At 40.7% G+C, this 13248-nt stretch overlaps 2 long non-coding RNA genes across 2 annotated transcripts in view; both read right to left on the reverse strand.

Moving 5' to 3' along the window:
• The window catches only part of LOC111819389 (uncharacterized), a 13064-nt gene extending 1378 nt beyond the window's left edge, over nt 1–11686 (reverse strand). The window contains exons 1-2 of the long non-coding RNA XR_002823044.1: nt 11625–11686; nt 1721–1813 (exon numbers count right to left, since the gene is read on the reverse strand). This is a non-coding gene — a long non-coding RNA (uncharacterized LOC111819389). The remainder of the gene's footprint in view (nt 1–1720; nt 1814–11624) is intronic.
• Nucleotides 11687–11814: 128 nt separating this feature from the next.
• LOC111819391 (uncharacterized) lies at nt 11815–13143 on the reverse strand. Its single transcript, XR_002823045.1, has 3 exons — nt 13106–13143; nt 12492–12638; nt 11815–11917 (listed from the first exon to the last, which is right to left on the reverse strand). It is a non-coding gene; the product is annotated as an uncharacterized LOC111819391 (long non-coding RNA).
• Nucleotides 13144–13248: the final 105 nt, after the last annotated feature.

A 13248-nucleotide genomic window follows, 5' to 3' on the forward strand; every position in this document is an offset into this window, starting at 1 on the left:
AAAGACCTTGGCTTTGTAACTAAAGGCAGCTTAAAGCAAACTGAAATAGTCAATCTGCAAATGGAACTCAAATACACACTATAATTCTGAATTTTAGTATAAAAGAAAAAACCTTAAAAAGCAACACATCTGTGTCAGAAAAAGAAAGATTGCTGAGGGATGACCACAGCACTGACAGAAGACCTAAACGGTCCTACCAAAAACAAGAAAAAACCAAACCCACTGCCATTGAGTTGGTTCCAACTCATTGTGATCCTGCTGGTGCCTCAAAACTCAGAATTGTTAGCTGACTGGAATCATGTGGGATTTCTAAGTACTTTGCACATTAATGACTATGCCAAAGTCTGCAGTAATGTGAACCAATACCTACATTGTTCTAGGCGAACAAAACCAAACCAACCCCGTTGCCGTCAAGTAGATTCCAACTCACAGCGACCGTATAGGACAGAGTAGAACCACCCCAAAGGGTTTCCAAGGAGCGGCTGGTGGATTCCAATTGCTGACCTTTTGGTTAGCAGCCAAACACCGAACCACTGTGCTTCTAGGGCCACATGAGAACAAAGAGGCTTCTAATAATGATGGACATTGTTTAGGATCACTGTAGCCTCGGATACTTCTAGGCACATATGAAGATGCTGGAACTCCCTTGCTCGATGATCATGATCTCATGCATAAATGACGAGTACAATTCAGTAGTTCTGAACATCAAAATTAGAGCTATATGCCTGGCTTCACATTTTAGCTCTTCCACTAAGGAGCCTGAGAACTTGTACCATTGCTTTCTGTACCTCTGTTTCTCCGTCTGAGTAGTGGGGATAGTAATCAAACTCCCAGGTATGACTGTGTTAAGGACTGAATGAGTTACTATATATGAAGTGTTCGGTGCTGATTGGGTTTTTTTGACAAGGTTGACACTGGATATTGTACTGTGCAAACAGGACATATCTCCTGGGGAAACACTCCACATATGGACACACACTGACAATCACACCACGTAGACTGACACATAGACACCCTCCATCCTCCATGCACACAAATTCACAACATCTAAGGGACCACAGCTGCTTTCAGGGACAGCAGACACATGACCGTAATTTAATTGAATAATAAGTTTCTTTCACCACACCCTCAATCCTCATTCACCAGGAAGCTCGACTCACAGTGGCTCTCCAGATTAAAGCCAGCAAGGAAGTCCCACCTTTTTTAACATCTAGATTTTTTTCCTTAGCAATTGACTCATCACAGAATATACAGCATTTTTTTTATGTTAAGGCAACCTGCAACTGTATAAAATAAAAAGCTATGAGTATGAGGGATCAGTTAATGTTGTGTGTGGTTTGCCCAGGTCTTTGATCTCTTGATGGCATTAGAAGACCAAACAGGAAACAGTGGTCAAGTCAAAGCCTCCAAAAGCAAGTGTAGAGGTCACCTGTGGAAAAGGCACAGGCTTCATCTGGAGGTTGTACCCCTCAAGGTCATTTTGTTTGGTAATCACAAAATTCTTAATCCAAAGAGAAATGGATGCTGAGAAATGAACCCTTCATACAGTTCATGACCTCATGCTGCCATTTAAAATGCTCACTTGAATCAGGTATCAGATGGTCAGAGTCTACCCTCCAAACTCCCCCCACCCCAGGAAAACAATATCTAATATCTACAATGTACATCATCATGTTTCATTTCTGAATGCAATTGAAAAAGAAGGAATTCAAGAACGTACCATTTCTGTCTCAGATAAAGATAGGTGACATTACCTCGGCCTCCACATCTACTTCACCACTTTGAGGATTCTCCAATTGCCCAGCAGGAGGATCTAGGAAGACACAAAGTAAATGTCAATACATTAGTGGTATTGCTAATGAATGACTCAGGGATTTCTGCTTGACTTGGACAAGGGTCTAGAGTGTATGGATGTGATAGTTAAAAAGGATGAATTGAGCTACAACTGGGCAATCCTTCATGGAAGAGAGGCAACTAAGAACAGCAGGAGAGAAATGAGAAAGCATTCTTGGCTTTGTAGCCAAAGGCAAACTAAAGAAACCTGAAATATTCAATCTGTAATTGCTGCTAAAACACGTTATGATTCAATGACGGTCCCACATCTCCTCCTGCCTATTTTGAAGCACAGCTAAATTGTTAGTATCTTGACATTTTCCCAAACCATTTCAGCCTCAATGGATCCACATATGCTGCCGCTAAATTTATCATCTCTTCAATAGGATTTTTCACTTGATTATATGCAACGTTACTAAGGAACTGAATTTAGTTCTAGGCAAAATATTATGTTTATTTACTAATACTTGATTATGTTGTTGTTGTTACTGTTTGGTGCCCTTGAGTCAATTCCAACTCATAGTGGCACCATGTGACAGAGCAGAACTGCCCCATAGGGTTTTCTTGGCTGTAATCTTTTTTGTGTAAATTTTATTGATTTAGGTGAAATTTTACAGTCCAAATGAGTTTTGCATTAAAAAATTTATACACAAGTTGTTCTGTGACATTGGTTGCCAATCCCCACAATGTGTCAACAGTCTCCCCCTTTCCACCCTGAGTTCTCCGTGTCTATTCATCCAATTTTCCTGCCCCTTCCTGCCTTCTCAGCTCTGCTTTAGGGCAGGTGTAGCCCATTTGGTGTCGTATACTTGACTGAAGTAAGAAGCACATTCCTCACACTTGTTATTATTTGTTTTATAGGCCTATCTAATCTTTGGCTAAATGGTGAACTTCAGGAGTGGCTTCAGTTCTGAGTTAGCAGGGTGTCCAGGGGTTATAGTCTTGAGGGTTCCTCCAGTCTCTGTCAGACCAGTAAGTCTGGTCTGTTTTTGTGAATTTGAATTTTTTCCTACATTTTTCTATCGCTTTGTCTGGGACCCTCTATTGTGATGCCTGTCAGAGCGGAGGGTGGTGGTAGCCAGGTACCATCTAGTTCTTCTGGGCTCGGGCTGGTGTAGACTGTGTTTCATGTGGTCCATTAGTCCCTTGGACTAATATTTTCCTTATGTGCTGGGTTTTCTTCATTCTCCTTTGCTCCGAAGGTGATGGGACCAATAGCTGTATCTTAGATGGCTGCTCGCAAGCTTTTAAGACTCCAGACACTACTCACCAAAGTAGAATGCAGAACGTTTTCTTTATGAACTATGTTATGTGTTGGCTGTAATCTCTATGGAAGCAGATCACCAGGTCTTTCTGCCACAGAGCCCCTGGATGGGTTTGAACTGCCGAGCACTTAACCATTGTGCCACTGGGGCTCCTTAATTTCATTATAAAAATATTCAATTATGGAAGATTTGAAAACACCAAAATTCTACCTTTGCTAAGTAACCACTAATAATCATGATATTTTTCCTTCCTGTTTTAGTTTTTATGCCATGTGTATTTATTTATTGAGTGAGGTAGATGTCCATGCTATCAACAGCCATCCAACAGTGGGGTAGTTTATTACAGAGGGGAGGCACTGGCTGAGTATTGTTGTTCTGTAACCCAGTTGTACAAGATAATTCAGAGAAAGGTGCTGGACACAAGTTTAATAACTAAGTGGTGCTTTAAATTCTTATTTGACACTGTTATTGGACTGCGTATCTGTCAGAATTTGAGCATTTCTAGGGCTTGTCGTGATAATGCTATCAAGTAACATGAAAATACCTCCCAAATTCTTATCTTTCTTGGAACAGATGCTAAAGAATGATCCCAGCATTTACAAAATTTGACCAGAATGTTCTTCATGGTGTCTCTCAACTGTCAGACTCTTTGTTCTGACTAGAAGCATCTGGGATTTCTATGTAGTGTATTTTGTAGAGTATTTTGATGGTGATAAATACATGTGTAACAAAACCGGTGCCTTTTCAACATTCTCCACATGTACAATTGAGTGATGTTAATTGTATTCATCATGTTGTGCAACCATAACCATTATTCATTTCCAAATTTCCAATCACCTTTAAGGGAAGCTCAGTGTTCCCAAATCAATGAGTCCCCTTTTCCCCTCTCTCCCTCCCACCCCTAGTAAACACTAATAAACTTATGTCTCTATTCACTAGTCTAAGTGTTTTTGACATTAATGGAGTTTATAACTGTATCACAACAAACAATCTAATCATCATAATTATGGCAAAAACACCCATGATATTCATATGGCAAAACAAAGGCATCAGTTCAAACATGACTTAACCCCAGGGTTCTTAAAATATACATTGATTGCCAAGGAGAAGGCCCTAAACCTGATTATATTTGTTTGAAGCTTGCATGAGGAAGAAATTTATAAATATGAACAGGGTAGAGAGGACCTTCACCCACCTTAATTATATCAGTTGAAAAATAAAGACACAAAAAAAGAGTAATAAAAGAATGAATCCTCAATAAAGGGGGAGGGGAGACAAATGAATAAAAAATTTGAAGCAAGGATCCACAATTCAACCCAACCGGCAATAGTGTTTACTAAAATATTTTATACAGCGAAAAGATAAAAGGATTCTCATTGCCATTTGTGCCTCTACAATATAGGTTCTGAATAATTTTAACATCTGGTGGGAACGCACAACTGGCAAACCTTCATGAACTTAACACTGAGTTTTAGATTACATCATACCTAGGATTCCCACTAAATTAGACATGGTATACCCCATAAGATTAGGGGAATAACTAAATACAAAACAGGAGACTAATAAGTATGCCTCACCTTAACCACAAAAACTATGTCCTTGCCTACATTGCCCATAGTCATAGCACTGACTGCCTTAAAATATCCCATAGTGGGCATGGACACTCTGACACCATGAGGAATAAAAGAAGTCTGTGGCACTTACAGATTAGCTTAACAAAATGGGATGGCACGGTATCCAGCTGAAATAGTTAATACGACCCAATTTAAGTGTAAAAAAATGATTCAGAGTTTGAAATTTATTATACAAGAACTACTTGGTAAAGGTTGATTAGGCATATTACGTCTCCAATTGACAGCTCAGTTTTGCCTGCTCTTAAATCTGGAAAGAATGAACAGTGCTTAATTGTGGTTTACCGCAAACTTGATGCTGTGGTCCCATTTACTAAGGACCTCATTCCAAGACTCAATTATTATTGAAATCATTAACTCAATTCACTCAGCAATAGTAAGTATTTTGCTATTAAAGATTTTTCTAAGTTCTATTTAGTGGCTATTTCAACAGCCTCTTAGCTGCAGTTTGACTTTGCCTTTGAAGGGACACAGTACACCTTTAGAAGACTACCTATGGGACACCTCAAAAGCCTTGCCATCACACACAATCTTTGCAGGCAAGATCTTATCTGCACCCACTTTTCTTCAGGAGCTCAGGTATGACATTACATTGATGGCACCCTCGTCCGACAAGATTCATTTGACATACTCATTAAGGACATATAAGCACAACATCTTTTAGTCCTTTTGGGTTCTGGAGATAACATGTTCCTTACTTACAAATTTGTTTAATATCACTGAGGCTGTTCCTTATAGATTGGCCCACTTTTAATTTGGCACCCTACAACAAAGGTCTCTAGAATCTACCCAAATTGAAATTAACAAGCACCCATGCTCTAAGAGACTCCTTCGTTCTAGAAGCTTAGGAACCTCATATATTGCTTCCTGAAGTCTCTGGACTACTAATGATGGCCATACATTGCTGATGGGCTTCTGATGTAAGAAACTGTTCATCTTGTCCCTGTTGTATTAGAGCAGCAATTGCTGGACACATACTAGGTTCTCCTGGATATAGCGGCTCTGACAGACCCTGAGCCTGTGTACCTAGTGGCCCCTTATACCTTGGATCATGGAAGCAGCATCTCACAAGCTTAGCATGGCTACCTAGGCCTCCTTACCTACCTGGGAAGCCCCTTAAGTGAAGAGAAAAGGGAGCTGATAGATTTTATGTACTGTAATGCTATCATCACAAGTGATAGAGCTCAGTAGAATGTTACTACTTTTCATCCCATAACCAGGATGCCCTCTGAAAAAGGACAGGACCCAAGAGTTAGCACAATGGCCACACTTCAGGAAGTTATCACTGGATGCCCTCCCCAGGAAATTGCCCCATCTGTACACTTTTAACAGATTCGTGAGCCACTGCCTATGGTCTGGCTGTCTAATCCAGCCAACGGCAGCAACAACGACTCCTTGTCCAAGGTTGACCCTTTGGGGTAAAGAACATTGGGAATATCTTCCCCTTCAGAGTTTGATACATTACTGATAGTGAACAAGATACACATTTTATTTCTCAGAATTCACAGTGCTACTGGAAAAGACATTCATTGGGACTTTCATTCCCAGACAGGCCCTGAGCAGCTGATTTAATTGAAGGCCTAGCAGACATCTCAAATGACTCCTACTTAAGTTTCAAAATGACAAATGGACATCTCACTGTGTGTTAGTATTGCCATATACATTGATTACTCAAAATTTTTGCCTTCTATGGATACACACTCCTTACAGAAATGCCACACGGTTCCCTCAAGTCTTTGTTGGCCATAAAACGGGGAACCTCTAAGGTTCATGTTTTTGATGACCACCTCACTATGCAGCTTCCTCACTCCTGGTCAAGTTGAATATTTCATTTTCTAGGAAGGTACTTTTCATACTTCCTAAAAGTATCAGTCATCACTAAAACAGATGTTTGATGTCAAGGCATTAAGGGGTCAAATATACAGTAAGGCCTGAAATTCCATGTGGTTCCATGACATCTTTGAGGCTCACAGTGCCTCCAAAAGCCTAGCTATGAGTTCCCATCTGTCACTAGATATGCTCCTTATCCAGCAGAAAATTGTCCCCACCTGTCTATTCTCCTATCAGACAGACCAGCTGCACTCCACCTGGTCCTCAACCTAATGGATTCTGCCACCTTGCCAGCACATGAAATTATTCAAACAAGCCAATAATATGCTCCTTCAGGAACATGGGGCTAACTCACTGTGTTGTCACTGCAAAGCCTGATTTCCACTAAGGGAAACTAAACCCTCCAGAACTGAAAGCTACAGCAATTATTAAACACAGCCCAACTCCTAGCCAGATTAACATAAAAGTCACATTGAAAGGTTACCTACCTTAGTTTCTATGACCGGTGTCAGGCTTTCATCAAAAAATCACAAGATATGCGGAAAGGCAAGGAAAAACACAGTCTAGACAGACAAAGCATGAATCAGAACAAGACTGATAGATGACTCAGATTTTGAAACTGTCATATAGGAACTTTAAAATAACTACGATTAATATCTCAAGAGATTTAAACAAAAACTTAGAACACATGAAATAATAGATGGATAATGTAAGTAAAGAAATGCAAACTCTAAGAATCAAAGGGAAAAGCTAGTAATAAATAAACTATGTAACATAAATGAAGAATGCCTTTGACAGGCTCATCGGTAGACTATACATAGGCCATGGAAAAAAATCAAGAGTTAGAAGATATGTTAATAGAGCCCTCTGATACAGAAATGGAAACAGAAAAACTAAATAAATAACAGAATATGCAAGAACTGTGGGACAATTATAAAAGGTGTAGCACATGCCAAATAGAATACCAGGAAAAGAAGAAACATAGAAAAGAGCATAATAAATATTTGAAGTAATAATGGCTAAGAATTTTCCAAAAAATATGACACACACTAAACCAGAGAACCAGAAGCTCCAAGAACAGTAATCAGGATAAATCAAAAAATATATATACATATAATCATATCACACTCAGCCTGCATAACAGCAATGGCAAAGAGAAAATCTTGAAAGAAGTTGGGGGAGGGAGAACACAGGGATAAAATTAGATCACTTATCTTCAGAAACCATGTAAGTCAGAGAAGAATGGAGGGAAAATTTTAATGTTTTCAAGGAAAAAAAAATCACTTCCCTAGAATTCTATATCCAGAAAAATTATTATTTAAAATTTACAGTGAAAGAGAAATACTTTCTCAGACAAAAACTGAGCGAATCTGTCAGCAGCAGATCTGCCTTGCAAGAAATGTTAAAAAAAATTATTCAGAGAGAGGAAAAATGTCATAGATCAGATATGTGGACTTACATGGCAAAAGGGAAAAGATTAAAGAAGGAATAAAAAAAGGTAAAATATAAGCTTTAGTTTTTCTTATTCTTAACTTATCTAGCAGGTACCAATTTGTTCAAAGTAATAGCAACAGTTTGTTGAGTGAATATACCATATGGGAAAGTGCAATAAATGACATCAATATTAAAAGGGATGGAAGATAAATCCACTATTATAGTTGCAGATTTCAACACCCCACTATCATTAACTGACAGATCCAGCAGGCCGAACGTTAATAAAGATATAGCTGAACTGAACAGCACTATCAGTCAACAGGATCTAACTGACATTTATAGAATAATTCATCCCAAAACATCAGAATACACATTCTTCCGAAGCTCATGCAGAACATTCACCAAGATAGACCACATGGTGGTCCATAAAACACACCTCAACAAATTTAAAAGAATAGAGACCATATAAAGTATGCTCTCAGATGATTAAGGAATTAATATAGAAATCAACAAGAGAAAGATTCCTGGAAAATCCCAAAAATACCTGGAGATTAAACAACACATTCTAAATAACACATAGTTCAAAGAAGAAGTCTCAACAGAAATTTAAGAGAAAACATTTTGAACTGAATAAAATAAAAATACAACTTTGCAAAATCTGTGGGATACAGCAAAAGCAGTGCTTAGAGGGAAATTTGTAGGATTGAATATATATATTAGAAAAGAAAGATTCTGTCGTGGCCCGTTACACGGGGCACCATCTGCCGCAGCGGCAACATTGTCGGGACGGTGGAGACAGTAACCAAACACAACTCTTACAGAGAAGTGGGGCCAGGAGGGTCACTCTGAGGAGTCTACCCCGGCTTCAGTCCCAGGAGTTTATTTATAGTCAATACAGCAAGCAGTGAAGCAAATAACAGAACAATGGGCTTTGGGTGTGGGCAAGGGAGAAGGAATTCAGGTAAACAAGCCAATCAGTAAAGAGACAATAGGTTTGGGAAAACAAGTCGTGACAAGTCTCAACTTGCTGGGGACAAGTCTCAACATGTTGTGCAGCATAGAGGCCTGTGGGGGCTGCAGTTGTCAATAGTGCAGCCATGTTTAAATGGCATATATCCCCACAAGATTTAAAATAAAAAATCTAAGTTTCTAATTTAGGACACTAGAGAAAGAAGAGTAATGTGATTTAAAGGCAGCAGAACATAAAAAAAAATTGGAGCCGAAATCAATGAATTTGAAAACAGGAAATACAGAAATCAATGAAACCAAAAAATGAGCCTTTGAAAAGATCAATGTAATTGATAATTTTCTAGCTAGGATAAGGGTAAAAAAAGGGAGAGAGAGAGAGGACACAAATTACTAATATCAGAAATGAAAGAAGGATCACCACTAACGATGCTATGAACAATAAGTAGATAATAAATGAATATCATGAACAACTCTATGCCCATAAATTTTATAAGTTAGGTGAAAAGGACCAATTCCTTGAAAAATTCAAACTACTAAAACTTATACAAAGAAAAAAGATAATCTGAATAGGCCTATATCTATGAAGAAATTGAATCAATAATAAAATTCCAAACTGATTTGTAGGGTAGTGAAATTATTCTGAGTGAGAATGCAATGGTGCGCACACAACATCACACCTTTATCAAAACCCATACAACTCTATAATACAAAGTGTGAAGCAAAATGTAAATATAGACTCTAGTTAATGATAATGTGTTAATATTGTTTCATTAATTATAACAAATGAATCACCCTAAAGTAAGATGCTAATTCTAGGGTAAACTGTGTGTGTGAGTGTGAGGAAGAACATGGGAATTTTCTCCTCTATCTGCTCAATTCTGATGTTAATCTAAAACTATTCTGAAAAGTAGTCTACTAATTAAAGAAACAATAATCTGCCAGCACTGTTTCATGGAGAGATCAATTTCAGCTAATGTTCAACAATCAGCTAATTAGCTTGAGGCATTGTCTACCATCAATGAGAACCAAACTTGGGTTGTAAATGCATCTCAAGTTAACAGTGAGAAGAATGGATGTGATGGTTAAGATTTCATGCCTAAAACAATGGGAATTCCAGAACATTTAATTGTGCTCTTGAGGAACCTGTACTTAGTCCAAGAGGCAGTCATTCGAACAGAACGAGGGGATACTGCGTGGTTTAGAGTCAGGAAAATTGTGTATCATGGTTGTATCCTTTCACCACACTTATTCAATCTGTATGCTGAGCAAATAATCCGAGAAGATGAACGATATGAAGAACGGGGCATCAGGATTACAAGAAGACTCATTAACAATCTGTGAGATACAGATGACACAACCTTGCTTGCTGAAAGTGAAGAGGACTTGAAGGACTTTCTGATGAAGATCAAAGACCACAGCCTTCTGTATGGATTACACCTCAACATAAAGAAAACAAAAATCCTCACGACTGGACCAATAAACGGTAAGTCAGAATTTACCCAACAGTAACCGGTTTGGTTTTCTTGGTTTTAACATGATGTTGTTGTTGTTGTTAGGTGCAGTCAAGTAGATACTGACTCCTTACAACCCCATGTGACAGAGTAGAACTTCCCCTAGGGTTTTCTAGGCTGTTATCTTTATGGAAATACACTGCCAGGTCTTTCTCCCACAGTGCAGCTGGGTAGGTTAAACCACCAGGCTTTCAGTTAGCAGCTGTGCCCTTAACCATTCCACTAATGCGTTTTTTCATTAACATGACAGTGTAAAAATATTTAATGCTATGTGGAAAAATACACAAAACTTATTAATGAAATGATAAAACATCTTTTAAAGAAACCTGTGGTACATGCAAACCAACAGTACAATTCACCAAAATAAAAGCAGTTGTCTCTCAATGGTGCCTCTTCTGGCTGAATTTTCATGATCATTTTCTGTTGATGTTTGTCATGGATTGAATTGTGTCCCCAAAAAATACGTGTCAACTTGGTTAGGCCATGATTCCCAGTATTGTGTGGTTGCCCTCCATTTTGTCATTGATATAATTTTCTTATATGTTGTAAATGCTAATTTCTGCCTGTGGTTAATGAGGCAAGATTGGCCTCTCTACTTGTTTTGCTTGGGGAATTCCTGACTTATAAATAGAGTCTTATTCTCAGTTTTGTTATAATTCCTCTTCAGCTGCCTCATCCCCAAATGGATGAGCTAGTCTTTGAAGTGGTTTTATCTGGAAGACTTCCTTCTGAAGTCTATTGGAATCAACCCTCGTTGAGATGACAATCTACTCCATGTGGTGGTTTCATGACTGAAATCAGATATCTGGGAAGGTCATATGTGCTTCCTAAATATCTAGATGAGGATGTCCTACTGAGTTTTCCACCACATTTTCCACTACAGATCTATCAGAATGGCTAAAATCTAAAACACTGATAACCTCTAATGCTCGTGAGGACATGGAACAACAGGAACTCTCGTTCATTGCTGGTAGGAATGCAAAATGATGCAGCTACTTTGGAAGAACGTCTCACAGCTTCTACAAAGCTATGCAAAGGCTAACCCTATGTCTCAGGCTGGGTTCTCTAGAAAAGCAAAACCAGTGAAGTACACACACACACACACACACACACACACACACACGGAGGGAGAAACAGAGAGAGAGATTTACCTAAAAAAATGGCTCATGCAACTGTAGAGGCTGGCAAGTCCCAAGTCTGTGGGTCAGGTGTCAGACTGGAGGCTTCTCCTAATTTACGTAGTTACAGGAGCTGATGAACCCAAGATTGGCAGGTCAGATGGCAGGCTGCTGGCTCACAGGATGTGGAGGCCAATGAATCCCAAGATCGGCAGGCAATACTGGGGGTCAGATGATGACAAGCCGGATGCAGGATTCAGAGCCAGCAAGCGAGTTTTCCCAGAATGTCCACATATATATTGGATGCATGTGAAGCATGTGTCCCCCTGAGGGAGATGGGAGCTGGCCATTATTCAAAAAGGAAAAGCACATCAAAGATCTTCTGACCCCCATATCCCCACCCTGCACAGCACCAACAAGTGCTTAGCACCTAAAGTAGGGTAATGGTGTCTAGGGACACGCCCATCTCAAGTGGGGATCAAGGCCCTGGCATCTCCCCCGAAGCCCATGCACTATGGGGTGACTCCCCCAAGACGGTACAGTTCTGGGTTCAAAGGTGACATCTGGGCAGTAACCTTTCTCAGTTGGGCCTGCAGACCCCTAGCTTCTGGGGTCATCAGAGAAGGTGTTTGTTCTCTGAGGTGCTGCCTCTCCCGCTGTGGAGGCAGCAGGTGCTGGTCAGGAAGTGCTGAGGGGGAGTGCGGGGGCCTGAGCTGGACAGGGATCCACACCTCAACATCCTCTTTACAGGTGAGAGGTGCACGCTCAGGGTGAAGTCACCAGTCTGGAGACAGTGGGCCTCAGGCCACCCTGACTCTGACTAGCTGCCTCAGAGCCCAGTGACTCCAGCCAGCCCAGGACTCATCACTTGTCACGGTGTTCCTCCCCAACACCACGCACCTGTGTGGTCCTCGGTCCTCCAAGAAACAAGTTCCACCCACGCCTTCCCTGTAGGAGCCGCCAGGACAGGCCACGTCTGCAGCTGGAAGTTGGGGCTCCTCCCTCCTCGGCGGACGCCACAGCTGCACAGGAGTGGGTGTGCGGTCCCTATTGGTAATGTTTAAAATGACACCATTATAAATGGACAAAGCGCACACATAATGCACATAAAACATCTGGTCAAGCGAGGTCAAGCCAAGTGCAGTTTACCACGAGGTAGCTGGGCAGGGAGGAAAATTTCACTGTTTTCCACATCTGAAAACTATTTGATATGTTTTCCAAACAGCATGTCTATTTACTTTGTCAGTGTCTAAATAAAGATGTTTTTGTGTGTGAACGGCTGACTTTTGAAAGCAGCATTTTTCATAAAGGGTCGTTAATAAGGGTCAATTCACCACATGACAGGGCTCGGCCCGCCGAGGAGGCGTGCGTGGCAGGGCAGGACCGGCGTGGGGTGGGCGGTGCAGGGACTTTACCGTCCGCAACGACCCCCGTCCGGGTGTCAAGGACCGAGTGAGGAGGAGAGCTGGAAAGGACGCCAAGCACAGGTCTGAACCAGAAAGATGGAAACTCACCGCGGGGACCTTGGCTCAGAGCAGTGAACTTCCGGGATAGCAGGAAAGCGTTGCTTAGCAGGATGTGGGCGGTGCAATGCAGGGGGTGGGGCGTGGACGTGACCAGGCCTGGCCCGGAAGTTGTTTGAATGGGGCGGGGCTGG

The sequence above is a fragment of the Trichechus manatus genome, unplaced genomic scaffold, assembly GCF_000243295.1.
Source record: "Trichechus manatus latirostris isolate Lorelei unplaced genomic scaffold, TriManLat1.0 scaffold00467, whole genome shotgun sequence".
NCBI lineage: Eukaryota > Metazoa > Chordata > Mammalia > Sirenia > Trichechidae > Trichechus > Trichechus manatus.